At 39.8% G+C, this 14,611-nt stretch overlaps 2 protein-coding genes across 3 annotated transcripts in view; both read left to right on the forward strand.

The window, feature by feature from the left end:
• Positions 1-14,611, forward strand: part of LOC136826313 (BTB/POZ domain-containing protein 1-like) — a 531,599-nt gene that overhangs the window by 38,112 nt on the left and 478,876 nt on the right. The gene's annotated exons all lie outside the window — the stretch shown is intronic.
• LOC136826311 (zinc finger protein 271-like) overlaps positions 13,023-14,611 on the forward strand; it is a 33,103-nt gene continuing 31,514 nt past the window's right edge. Inside the window, exon 1 of the mRNA XM_067083542.1 lies at positions 13,023-13,154. The gene's annotated coding sequence lies outside the window, so the exon portion shown is untranslated. The remainder of the gene's footprint in view (positions 13,155-14,611) is intronic.

Below are 14,611 nucleotides of genomic sequence, written 5' to 3' on the forward strand. Positions count from 1 at the left end.
TTACTTGTTGGTAGGTCGGTCTGACTTAAATTGAACCCACCTCCACTAAATTTTGTTAATGGGCTAATTCAGGTGTTCAGGAGTGTATTGGCAATATGAAGTTTTCATAATAAAACTAATATTGTAATACTTACCTGAACACCTGAATGATTCCCACCCTCCTCCCCACTTCAATCTGATTAATGAATAACGCATTGGGGATCTCAGCCATACACAGCCGGGACTTGCAGCAGCGTTGCCAACGGCACGCTAGGTAACTCATTTAACAAGATTTTCCTGTAAGCGTTGGTAACGCTGATAGTTAATTACCCACTTAGTGGGTAATGAGTTGGGGATATAGTTCGGGCTGGTAGGTAACCAGGGCTAATTCAGGTGTTCAGGTAAGTATTACAATATTAGTTTTATTATGAAAAAAATTTGTTCATTTTGTGGTGTTGGCACTGTACTATAGATGGTGATATTTTTTTGGATGATAGAGTTTTTCAAAAATATTGAAATACTGTCAGTAATCTGAAATATTCATTAACTCAGATTTGAAGAAGAAAGTCTTCCTAGATATTTACATCTTAGTTGGAAGGTATAGATTTTTAAATTTATTTTATTTTTGAAATGCAAAATAAATTGGATTTGATTCAGTAATTATGTTCAGAAAATAAGCTCAAATATAAAAAACGAACTCCTGTCTAACAAAGTAATATCAGACTTTATCTATCAGTTGTTAAAGTTGTCAGGTACTGTACAAAACAAATAAACACACAAGCAAAAAATCAACCTTCTCTTATCTCGCAGAGTGGGACACTAGAGAACAGTCTTTAGGTTTCATGCATTAGTTAAGTAAACTAACACATTTTATTAAAACTTTAACAGTAACTTGCTGGGGAAGAGACTTTCCAATGGCTGGATCAAAGAACAAGGTTCAATAGTTTGAAGTGTTAGGAAAGTACTTATGAAATTTGTCATTTTAAACAAAACCATCAAAATTAGCAGTTGAAACATCAACTGTAGTGATGAAACATATTCTTTTCCATGTACCCTCTCCTTCAAATTATTTCAGGGCGACTGCTTTGAGGTGTTTTAGTGACAACAGTTGTCTCTGTATAATCACAAAATCAACAAAATTTTGTAATGACAATATCCATGAACAATAAAGTTACAACAGACATTCTGTTCCCAAATCTGTAAATGTCCCATTCTGAACCTTTTTCAGTTCCATCTATACAAAAGATATTTGTTTGATGACATGCTGGATTTGTTATTTTGAAAAGTTTTTATGCACTAATATGAAATTTTATTGTTTACAGTATTTTGGAAGATGATTAGATTTACAGTATGTTCAAAATGTATAAATGTAAGTGACTTTTTAATCTTGGTTTTAGATATGATCATTTTGCAAATTTTCATTAAAGTATAAAACATCTACTAAATCACTGAGAGAAGAGAGAATGATGACACAAGAATTTATTTAATAAATTTATGGAAAGATGGTGATTGAATTTATAAATTACATCATTCTTTTAAAATGAGACACGTTTAAACAAAACTTTGCTGTGGTGTTCTACTTTTTTTAAAATAAATATTTTTGTGGAACATAATCAGTGTCGTTATATCAATGAAAAAATACTAATTTTTTTGATGTAACAAACTCTAGCATTCTGTTTGGAGGTACATGCTTTTCCATAATAAAATATTCTAAACTACCCGCATATTTTATATATATGGAACTTTAGTACAGAGTTACAGATACATACAAAATAGTGGAAATAAAATTTTAAGTACTATCCTGAAATAAGTACCTGTTATATACATAAATATACAGTTCATTTCAAAATCATCTTACAATACAGAGTGATATTACAAAATCTCAATACATATATAAATGGAATACCAAAATGCATTACAGCATGCACATTTAATGTTATGATATTTTTAGACCTGTAAAACTATTCTTGTACCAAAATGTCTGGAAAATAGTTTTTATTAATTACATTTTTAAAGTAACAGCTATACTGTTTTGGTGAACTTAGGTTTTGCAATCTTATGACTATTTTGAAATCTTCAGGTTTGAAGCAGTGTTGGGAATTGATACAGCAGTTTGAGGTATATTTTTGCTTGAACTGTTCAGGTTTCAGCAGTCAATGAACTGTTAAAATTTTTAGCAGGATAAGTTATGGTATGTTTGATGGATGTATATTGCAAGATCCTGGAAAATTTAGGAGAAAGCAAAACAGTACTGTAATGATGAGTACTGCAGAGTACTGCAATGCCAGCCATTGAGGTGCATTTTGAGATGATGGTTTGGGGTGTATTTTTGAAATGATATTAAATTGTTTTAGTGTGATAATTTGCCTGGATATATTTTTGCTTGAAATATCTAATTAAGCAGGTATGAAATGTTAAAATAGGCAGTTATAAGCATCTTACTTCCACAGCCACCTTCTTTCAAACATTACAAATTATTTTTTTTCTGAGAAACATTGATTTATTGAAATAGTTCAGCCAGTTATATGCATTTTTAGAGAGAGTTTTTTAGCCATGAACTTACCTGTTGTTTACATATAGCTGTAATTCTCGATCTCGACAGAAAATTCAAAACTGGCGGTCCCGCTAATATATGGTCAGGTGATACGACTACCCCGCCCTCTACTGGGGTACCTGGATCCATTTCCATCAACAACTAATCATATTTTCTCTGTCGGGCCGGCGACTAGTCGTCTGCTCCTCTTCAGGAAATTCATCGGTGCTTTTTCGTTTTTTCTTTGGTGAAGTACCCACTTTTGTTGACGGTTCTGGCTTGTTTTTGGCTTTGTTGAGATTTTTTCTAGTTATGTCTGATTCAGGATCTCAAATTAGATATTGCGGGGGGTTGTAAAACTCGAATGTCTCGGTCTAACATAGACCCTCACTCTTCTTGCTCTAACTGTAGAGGGAAATTGTGCACGAATCTGGATAGATGTGATGAATGTTCGTCTTTGTCTGTGCTTGATTGGCAAAAGTTGGCTAAATATCAGGCAAAATTAAGTAAAGATAGGGCACGTAAGGCTTCGGCCAGAAGTTCCTCCCAGAGTAGGAGTAGTATTGCCTCTTGTTCTGTTCCTGTTACCCCTCCTGTTCCTATTCCTGCCCCGGAACCTGTTGTTTCGAACCCACTACCGTGTCAGACCTTCGGGCAGAATTTGATGGTAAGATTTCGGCTCTTTTCTCTGCGATAGAGAAGATTGGCCAGGATGTGAGTGCGATGTCTAGACATCGAAGTGTTGCAGTGATAGTGTTGTGGAGGAGGTGACTGTTCGTCCCCTCGCTCTCCTAGGTCGAGGCTCTGTCCGGCTCCCAGGGCTCAGGGAGAAGACATGCCAAAGCCGAAGGGAGGCGAGTGGGGTCTGCTCACGAGCAGTTGCTCCCTCTAACAGTCCTGTTGCGTCCCAGGCTGTTGCAGCTCGCTATAGTAAAAGCGATGCGGAAGTGTCTTCTTGTGCTTCTGTTTCGTCGAGGAGGAGTTGGAAGCAGTCAGAGTCTAGTAGGTCGCTGAAGAGACAGAGCTTCCTCTCCAAGTCAAGTTCCTATCAAGAAACTTTCGGCACGTTCTCCTCTTCCGTCTTGTAGCTTTTGGGATAGCCCAGAGATCTCTTCTTCTTCAGGCAGTCCGGATGTACGTTCTCACGGATCGTAGCGGCGCCGGATCCTCCTGTTAGCATGCAAGTAGCGGCTTCCTTCCCGTTGGATCCCAAGTCGGCTTTATGCCTCCGGTTCCTGCCCCCTTTCGCAAGAGGACAAATTGGACAAGATTTTGAGACTTTTCGAAGGTTTTAAAGCTCCAGCACTTCAGGTTCCTTCTGCAACTGAGGCCCGGTCTCTGCTCCCGCCACGCACCTCGGCGCCGCCTGGCTCCTTCCGTCACCGCGCTCTTGGCTCGCTCCGCACAGCAACTCCACGCACGCCTGGCTCCGCTTCCGATCGCGCTCCTGGCGCCACTACCGTGGTTTTGGCGCCCGCCCGCACTCTTTGCCGCACCACGACGCTACGGAGTTTTTGGCGCTGATGAAGCGCTCCAAAACACGTTTCCGCTATAATGTGGCGCACAATGTTTGCGCTTCTAGCGCTACCGTAAAATAAGTTTTGGCGCCTCTTTGGCTCTCGGATCTTCTAAGGCTCCTGACTCCTCTCAAGCTCATGTTTCGGATACGCTTGACGCGGTCGGGCTCTTGGCGCCCGGTGACGTTTGGCGATACTCAAGAGGATAACGCAAGTTTGGCTCCCGGAGACGTTTCTATCCATGTGCTCCAACTGCTTCAGAGATTCTCTCCCCAGTTTCCGATGTTTCGAAGTAGATGATGTTCCGTCTGCTCCTACGTCCAACTTTAAGCATCTCTTACAACTTTTTGAAGAACATTTTCAAGAAGACTTTGCTCCAGCTTCCCTTCGTCTCCAACTACGCAGTTTGCCAAGGATTTTAAACCTCCTTCCTCTAGATTTCTGAAGCTGGTCCTGTCTGTTTCGGCAAAAAGAGCTCTCCGAAGGCAAGAAGGATGGTTGAGCAAGAAAAGATCTCAGGGTAAAACATCTTTCTGTTTTCCCCCTCTCAACTGTCTTTTAAGTCTCGTTCGTGGTATGAGACTGGGAAGTCTTTTCCTTGGGAGACTCTGCCTCCTCTCAGGGATTTCTCCAGCCTTGTGGATTCTGCCCGTCGCTCAGCTTTTTCTTCGTCCAAAGTCGGCTTCTCGTCTTCGGAAATTGACCATCTGGTGAAGAGTTCCTATAGGATCTTGGAGATCTTTTCTTTTATTGACTGGTCTATAGGAGCCTTGAGCAGGATAGTGAAAGTCTGTGATCTTCCCCCCAAGACTGCTACAGATCTTGATGCTATTTTGGCCTGCCTGGACAAGGCCATCACGGACGGAACGTCAGAAATTGCCTCAGTGACTGCTACTGGCATTTTGAAGAAGAGAGCACATTGGATTTCGTTTGTCGCGAGAGGAGTCTCCAGGAACCAGAAATCTGCTCTTCTTTTTGCTCCTTTGTTTAAGGAATCCTTTTTCCCGCCACGTTAGTTAGGAAATTTCGGAGGCTCTCTCTCACGGAAGTCTACTCAAGACCTACTGGCTCATTCTTCGAAAAGACCCAGGTTTTCGACTTCTCCAGTAGTACCCAAGCCTTCTTTCCCTGTATCCTCTAGGCCTTCTCGGGGTACTCCTTCTCGGCCCTTTTCCCGTGCTAGAGGAAGAGGAAAATTCTCTTCTCATCCCCAGAAAGCTAGGGGTACCAACCGATGAGTTCAAGGTCCTTCATGCGACGGTCGGAGCCAGACTAAAGTCGTTCTGGCAAGTTTGGGAGGCCAAGGGAGCAGAACCCTGGGTGATCAACGTTCTGAGAGAAGGCTACACCATTCCCTTCTCAGAGAGTCCTCCTTTAAAGTCTTCGCCAGTAGACTTCAACGTATCATCCAGGGACTCAGAGAAACTTGTGGTGTTGGAGGAGGAAGTTACTTCCCTCCTTCAAAAGGGAGCCATAGAAGCAGTCCTCGAACCTTCATCTCCGGGTTCTACAACCATCTGTTTCTGGTTCCAAAATCGTCAGGAGGATGGAGACCAGTCTCGACGTAAGCGCCCTGAACAAATTTGTGCTTCAAACACCATTCAAGATGGAAACCACACAGTCGGTTATCAATTCCCTGAAGGAAGGAGACTGGATGGTGTCCTCGATCTCCAGGATGCATACTTTCATGTACCTATCCATCCGAGATCAAGGAAATTCCTACGGTTTGTGTTCAGAGGCAGGGCTTTTTCAATTCAGGGCTCTTTTGCTTCGGCCTATCAACAGCCCCACAAGTTTTCACAAGGACGATGGCTCCAATTGCGAAATGGCTTCACTTAGAGGGAATTCACATTTCCCTTTACCTCGACGACTGGCTGATCCGGTCTCCGTCAAAGGCCAATGCATGAAGGACCTACAAAGGACCCTTTCTCTTACCGATGAATTGGGACTCATAGTAAATCTTCCAAAGTCACAACTCTCTCCATCTCAAGACTTGACTTATTTGGGAGTTCGGATGAACTCAGTTCTTTTCAGGTTTTTCCGACGTCTCAAAGGATCGAGAAATGCCTGCTGAAAGTGAGATACCTGATGGCAGCCAAGACTTGTTCTGCCAAGGAATGGATGAGCCTTTTAGGCACCCTCTCATCGCTAGAGATGTTCGTCAGTCTGGGAGGCTACACATGAGACCTCTTCAGTTCTTCCTACAGCAGATCTGGAACAGGAAGAAAGACACGGATTCGTTTGTTTTTCCTCTATCCACTCAAGTAAAGCAAGACCTGTCATGGTGGAACGACAGGAGCAAACTAGATCGAGGTTTGTCACTGAGACAGAGGAACCCAGACCTGATGTTGTTCTCCACGCTTCAGACGAGGGTTGGGGAGCAACATTGGGGAAGTGTCAGGCAATTGGTCTTCATCCCAACGGGACTGGCACATAAATGCGAAAGAGTTGAAGGCAATACATCTAGCCTTGGAACATTTCCTGTGCTTCTGGTGGAAAACAAAAAGATAGTAGTGCACTCGGACAACTCCACAGCTCTGGCGTGCACGTGAAGAAACAAGGAGGCACTCACTCCTTCTCTCTGTTCGAGATCACAAAAGACCTGCTTTTGTGGGCGGCAACCAAGAACATAGAGCTAGTAACTCGCTTCATCCCAGGAGCTCTCAACGAAAAGAGCGGATATCCTCAGCAGGTCACTCCAGGTCATTCGACGGAATGGACCCTCCACCAGAAAGTCTGCCAAGGCCTGTGGAAGGTTTGGGGAACTCCCATGCTAGACCTGTTCGCAACGAGGGAAAACCGCAGACTACCTCTCTTTTGCTCTCCTGTTCCAGACCCAGAAGCATTAGCGGTGGATGCCATGCTCCTGGACTGGTCGGGTCTCTTCCTTTATGCATTCCTCCCTTCAGGATGCTGGGAGAAGTCCTGAAAAAGTTTTGAGCACACAAAGGTGTGTCAATGATCCTTATAGCTCCATGGTGGCCAGGAAGATCATGGTTTCCAGAGCTACTGGAGAAAGTAGTGGATTGGCCAAGGAGGTTGCCATTCAGACCAGACCTTCTGTGCCAGTTGCACAGCAGAAAGTTCCACAGGAACCCGTCAGATCTAAATCTGACAGGGTTCAGACTCTTGAGCGACTCTACAGGAGGAGAGGCTTTCTAGAAGAGTGGCGCAGGCAATGGCTAGATCAACCAGGCCCTCGTCTACAAAGGTCTATCAAGCGAAGTGGAAGCGCTTCAGGGAGTGGTGCTCCGAGTCTGGAGTGTCTTCCACTTCTACGACTCTAAGCCAGGTGGCGGATTTTCTTTTGTTTCTGCACAAGGAGAAGAAATTGGCTGTCAGCATGATTAAGGGGTATAGGAGTATGCTGGCGGCAGTTTTCAGGAATAGAGGTATAGACCTTTCTCGGACAAAGATATTGCAGAACTCCTTAAATCCTTTGCTACCACTAAAGGCAAATCTCTTCGTGTACCGCATTGGAATTTTGATGTGGTGCTAAAGTGGCTTACTCCAAATCTTTTGAGCCTTTGAGTTCCTGCTCCGTTAGGAATCTAACTAAGAAAACTCTCTTTCTCTTGGCACTGGCCTCGGCAAAGAGAGTAAGTGAGATTCATGCTCTGGACAAAAGAGTTGGTTTTTTTGTGCGGATAAGGCTGTAGTTTCCTTCACCTTGGGTTTTCTAGCTAAGAACGAAAACCCTAGTAATCCATGGCCAAGGGAATTTCCCATTGCTAGCCTATCCTCCTGGGTGGAAGAGAAACGGAGAGACTTCTCTGTCCGGTCAGAGCATTGAAATTCTATCTGGACAGGACCAGAAGTGTAAGAGGAACTCATGATTTTTTATGGTGCTCAACTAAGAACCCCAAGAACCTCTATCTAAAAATGGGATTGCTTTCCTTTTGAAAGAACTGATTCAGGAGGCACACAAGGAATTAAGGGATGGATTTCCCTTAGTTAAAGTGAGGCCTCATGAAATTAGGGCTATTGCAACTTCTTTAGCCTTCAAGAAGAACATGGCTTTAAAGGACATTCTAAGTTCAACTTATTGGAGATGTTCGTCTGTTTTTGCTCTCGCATTATCTGAGACAGATCCAAACCACATATGAAGACTGCAGTACGTTGGGCCCCTTTATTGCGTCTGACACGGTGATGGGCAAGGAAACCAGAGGCTCTAGATCCTCTCCTTAGTTTCCTTGGGTGCAGAAGTTTTCTTTTGGTCGACTACTAGAGCCTAAGAGGTTAGATGGCCTAGTAGGTCTAATTTTAATAGGTTGGTGTGAGTTTTTATGGTTGGGTGATATGATGGTGGATGCTTTGAGTACTGCGCCTGAGCAGGGGCATTATATGCTTTGGTTGATTGTGTCGAAGACGGCTGGGCCAACAGACCTTTCTCCATATAGCAACCTGCGACTGAGCTACTAGGCCCCGCAGTTGCACTAAGGATAGCAGGTTACAGAGGCAGTAACCGAGAAAACAGCTTCCCTTTAGCAGGTAAGGATCCAAAGTTAAGACGTTTTTTCTTAGCCTGATGATCTCAGGTTTTTTCCATTTAACACTTACAGCTGTCCATGCCCACCGCCTCAATGTGGCAATCAGCTATATGTAAACAACAGGTAAGTTCATGTATAAAAATGACATTTTATAATAAAATAAGATTTTATATCATACTTACCTGTTGTTTACATATAAAACATTCCCACCCCCTCTGCAAGGGACAAGGGGACATAGAAAATATGATTAGTTGTTGATGGAAATGGATCCAGGTACCCCGGTAGAGGGCGGGTAGTCGTATCACCTGACCATATATTAGCGGGACCGCCAGTTTTGAATTTTCTGTCGAGATCGAGAATTACAGCTATATGTAAACAACAGGTAAGTATGATATAAAATCTTATTTTATTATAAAAATGTTCCTGGAACCTTCTTCCCCACATAAAAATAGGGAGCACTGTATATGTATAATATTATATATTATATATGTATATGATATATGTATATATATATATATATATATATATAATATATATATAATATATATATATATATATATATTATATATTTTATATATATATATATGTATAATATATATGTGTTGTGTGTATATAAGTTTGACACATGATTCATATATCAAATACTACAGGGAAGAAGTGAAAAAAGTTGTAAATCGTTTTTATGGTAATTTTACTTTAGTGTACTGAGACAATTTATTGGGGATTGACACTGTAGTTTTATAACTGGAATAAGGCTATAAAATTGATAATTAATGGAAGTTTAATGCGATACATCATAACCATACTGTTAGGAAACACTAAATTGTCACGCTGAAACACCACTTTAGGTGTCTTCCCTTTGGAATGTTGATTGGGTGTCAGGATATCTCATGATGTTTTGGCACTTACAAAATAAATTGGAAAACCCTACATGAAATGACAATACAGGAAGATATAAAACCATAATTTATTTATGTATTAAAGATGTTAAAACTGGTAATAATGAGCTGAGCATTTATTCCATGAGTTGATTCTTTAATTATTTTCTATGATTGGGCAGGTTTGTCACGTTCACATTACAATCAAGGGAGAGGTATCACTGGATGATATGTGCACGTATCCCATTTCTCAATTTTTGATGAAAATTCAAAATCTGGAGGCAAAATACAGGATCTTCCCTTCATATTTTCCTTTGTTTTAATGATCAACACGAGTATCTTCAAATCAGTTGAGAAATCCCAGAAGCTCTTATGGCAACTCATACAATAAAATGCCCAGATATTCATCATTATTTGCAAAGTCACCAAAGTTTTCAACACAGAATGTGAATCAGTGTTATTTCAAGTAGCTGACCCCAGGCAAGCAAGATGATTTGTATATTTTGGTATGTCATCAAAACATCCTTTTTTTTTAATATCACCACAGCACCAAATTTTATTGAAATGGGTCTCAAACGGTGTTCATCAAATTTAGTGTGTATGCAGTATTGGACATAGAATTGTACAGAAAGCTTCATAATACCAAGACATCCATTACAATGAGAAAATGCCATCAATAGATTAATTTACAAGAGTAGGGTGATTGATATTGTTATTATAAATGTTGTTGATGCTGTTGTTAGTGTATGTTCATATTATGGACCAAGCCATAAGACCTTGAATTTCCGTAGCAAGCTTCCATGGAATAAAATGCTTTTATAACATATAATGAAATATTTTTCCTTTTCTTTTTAGTACTGTATTTTGTTGGAGTTACATAATGTATATCAGATAATGATAAATAAACATATTTCATTAGTAATAATTGTTAAATCATGAATTTTCATTGGTAACAATGAAAAAATAAAATTAATAAATGTACAGATTGGTTTAGTACATCCTCAGGAAGGTAACTGAAATTCAGTTCTGTGGAAAGGCACAGCCTGATGTAACAGTTTTACTGTACTGTATTACAGGCGCCACCTGCCATGAGAAATTTTAATGTGCCCTTACAGATAACCAATCAGCCATATATAATGGCTTACACAGGCCTATTTATCCAGTAAAGTATAACTGAAAACCTAACCTTTTCCAGAAGTTTAGCTTTTTAATTCCCACTTATATTCCAGAACCCTTTGAATGCTTAGGTTGGTGCAAGTTTTCTTCCTTATACAGTATTGCCCAGCTTTGAAATTCCTTTCTTGCTTCCATTTTCTTTGTTACTTGTCATCTTATTGTACTCTGGGAACTGGCTTTAGCCCATCCTTGAATTTGGAGCCCATTCTTTATTTCCTCCTTTCCCCATCTTGTTTCACCCTGTGGTCATGCAGACTGCCCATGTTCAGCTGCACCATAGCTAACTGGCCAGTCCCCTTTATCTGTTGATCTTTAATATTGGTCTCATTTCTACCTATCATTGGCAGTAGGAACACTTAAAGATTTTTTTATCCAGTGCTTTGTGAAAATTTTCTCATCTGCAGCAAGATTTATGGCAGTTATATTAGAAGTTAGCAATATGCTGTAAAATATATGTGAACACATTTGATCTGGATAGATTTACATAATTATTGTGAATTATTTTTTTAACAGAGTACTACGATGAAGACACCATTGTCCTGAGTGGAATTATGTTAACAGTTACCACTTCATTCGAAGAAAAAGAAGTGATATATTTTATGTGGCATTTGTGACAATGTGTAGTTATTACTCTGCAAAATTCTGACTTCTCTTTCTAAAACTTTGTTCCAGGATGGAGGTATTTAAGATGAAATTATATAACTGTGAACTCTGTGATGTAACATGTAAGTCTAAATCAGATCTTGTGAAACATATACGTACACACACTGGTGAAAAACCATTTAGTTGTTCAGTATGTGGGAAATATTTCAGTCTTTTAACTAACTGTAGGAGACATGAAGTGAAACATTCTGGGGAGAAACCCTTTGTTTGTGATATTTGTTCCACAAGGTTCACCGAAAAAGGTTCTCTGACTAAACATATGCGCATTCATACAGGAGAGGACTTGTTCAGGTGTGCAATATGTAACCGGGCCTTTTCTCAGAGAAGCCATTTAAAGGCTCATATAAATCGTCACACAAGTGATAAAGAACTGTGTTGTGATGTTTGTGGAAAAAGATTTACAGATAGACTGTTATTTCGCAGTCATAAAAGTAATCATGGAGATGTTATGGAAAATGGCATGAAAAAGAGTCTGCTTCTGAAACCTAGGGATACTCGTGAAAGGAAATTCATATGCACTGTCTGTGGGAAGGCTTTCTTCCTGAATAACATATTAAAGATCCATATGAGAAGTCACACTGGGGAGAAACCATATCAGTGCAAAGTGTGTAACAAAAGATTCACCAGATCTGGGAATCTTTCTATACATATGACGACTCACGATGGTGTCAGGCCTAAACGTTTTCAGTGTCGAATTTGTGATAAACAATATTTACAGAAACACCTTTTGTCTGATCATATGCAGAAGCACACTGGAGAGCAGCAGCATTGTACAGAGTGCAATAAGTACTTTACAAGTAAAAGTACTTTTAATTTTCATATGAGGAAACATTCTTCTAAGGCAGCCAGTTGCTTTAAATGTCATAAGTTATTTAGCACACATAGGTACTTAAAAAGACACATGCTTAACAATACCTGCCTGAAGAAAAAGTTTGTATGTTCTCTTTGTAAAGTATGCTTTTTATCCAGTAGAAATCTCTTACAGCATGTCAGAAAGTTTCATGCATGTGAGGAGGAGAATACTGATTCTGTTTTAGATGATAATAAGAAATACTATATCTGCGCTGTTTGCAGCAAATGTTTTTCAAAAGAACGTTCACTGAGATATCATGAAATCATTGTCCACAAAATAGTGCAGCATTTAAATTCCAGTGATGCAGATCACCTTGAACTTATCAAAATTGATATTGATGTTATAAATGTAAAGGGAAGCAGTGTTTGTAATGAAACTGGTAATGAAAGTGACAAGTGTGAAATAGATGTGGGTGATGTGATTGCTAGTGACAGTTGTGAAACAGGCATTGTTCATGGCGATGTGATGGATAATGAATATTGTGAAACAGACATTGTTACTGGTAATGTGATTGCTACTGACTGTTGTGAAACAAACATTTTGTTTTGACTGTTGTGAAACATTTTTGGTCTGTATTTTGCTACTGACTGTGAGAACAAACATTGTTCAAAGTGATGTGATTGCCTGATTGCTTGGACAAACATTGTTACTGCTGACTGTTGTGAAACAGACATTGTTACTGGTGATGTGATTGCTACTGACTGTTGTGAAACAGACATTGTTACTGGTGATGTGATTGCTAGTGACTATTGTGAAACAGACATTATTACCAGCAATGCAATGGTTAGTGACTATTGTGAAGCTGACATTGTTACCAGCAATGTGAGGCCTAGTTACAGTTGTGACGCAGGTATTGTACTAGGCCATGTGATTGCTAATGCTAGAGAGTTTCCAGGAATTTAAATAGTAATAATGAAACTGATACTGGAGATGTTTATATGCCATACAACATAAAAAGAGAGAGTTATACAAACTTACCTGATGGAGTGAAAATGAATGGTGAATTCATTATTGAATGTAAGGTGGAAGTTGAAGACATTATTAAACAAGAATGCTGTTGAGCAAGTAAGTATGCTGTGTGATAAGATATACATATTGGACATTTGTATTCTGGGATCAGGAGTATCATCTTTTAAGCAGATTTTGTTAGTACAGACAAACCATTGGTTTAGGCAGCCTTTATGCTTTGGTTTGGAGTGAATGTCTATATAGACTTTTGCAAAAAGTGAAAGTCCTGCTGCCATAGGTAGTGAAAGAAACTCCTCATGAAGGATGACATCCCTACTTCTCTCACCTACTATGTTCATTTTGAAAGACCCATTGTAGAATACAGTAGATGCTTCTGTTGTCAGTTAGAAAGGAGGGAAGGGAGAGAGCCCTGAAGTTCAAGAAACAAAATTTATTTTGAACTATTTGTTCATAACATAGGCAAATTGTTTCTTATATACTGTAGTGAATATCTTCAGAAGTGTGTAACATATTGAATTATAGAGCAACGTTTTGTTGCAATGATCCATGAGGCAAGAAGGTAATGTATCTAAATCAGTTATGTTGTGTTGTGTTGGGCTCTGCTAGTGGGTGAAGTCTGGTCCAGAAGCAAACAGATTGGTAAAAAAAAAAAAAAAAAGAATGGTTGTGTTAGTCAAATAAGAAGAGCAGAAATCAAGATCCAGGCACACACCTGGAAAGCACATAGTGCTATGGATAGAAACCTGTACTGAGGTGAGGGAAAAAAAAAAGTCACCCAATCCCTTAAGTGGCAGGCAGCCATCACATGGCCAGGATGAAATACTGTATGCATCAAAGCATTTTTAGGAGATACTCCTGAAGCAGAAAAAGAGGGGGACTGGCATTTCTACCTCGATGTACACTTGACTCCTCAACCAACAAAATGTTTGAAAATTGCTAAGGTTACCAGTGCCCAAATTTCTGAATTCTTAACTGTGAAGTTTATCTCATTGAGAGAAAAGACATCCATGTAATAGCGAAAGTCAAACACTATAGCCCTTTTTAATAACAATAGACAAATAGTCCTTTGTAATAGCTTTCCTGAAATCAGAAGACTATAGTATTCTTGGATATTGTATTGGAGACAGGGTGATGTAGTTGGAGTGTCAAACAAAAAGTTTGCAGTATGGTGTAACCAAGTGGTGTCAAGGATGCAACTGTGTGAGTTATATTGTGGCATATGAGTGACTTTTTCTTGTCAGTCCCTGCTGCTTGGAAAGAGAGGATGGAGAAAGATCCAAAATAACTATTCAAATTGTTTTCTCATGCTGAACTTTGGGAAGAAGATTAAACCCACAAGATGCCAGTTTCTGAAGTGTTACATTACCTTATAATTTATGGAATGTGACAATACATTTGGAAGATACCAAGGGTAGAATTAGTCGTGATGCTTCAAAAGACCCACAAATAATAAGAGAAAGATTCAGTCCAGGATGGAAAATCGCTAATGGTATTAACTCTGTCAAAGTTGCAGACAAGAAGTCAGAGACTCAGCAGAGTCAAGCATCTTAAAT

This window comes from Macrobrachium rosenbergii, chromosome 40 (assembly GCF_040412425.1).
Source record: "Macrobrachium rosenbergii isolate ZJJX-2024 chromosome 40, ASM4041242v1, whole genome shotgun sequence".
NCBI lineage: Eukaryota > Metazoa > Arthropoda > Malacostraca > Decapoda > Palaemonidae > Macrobrachium > Macrobrachium rosenbergii.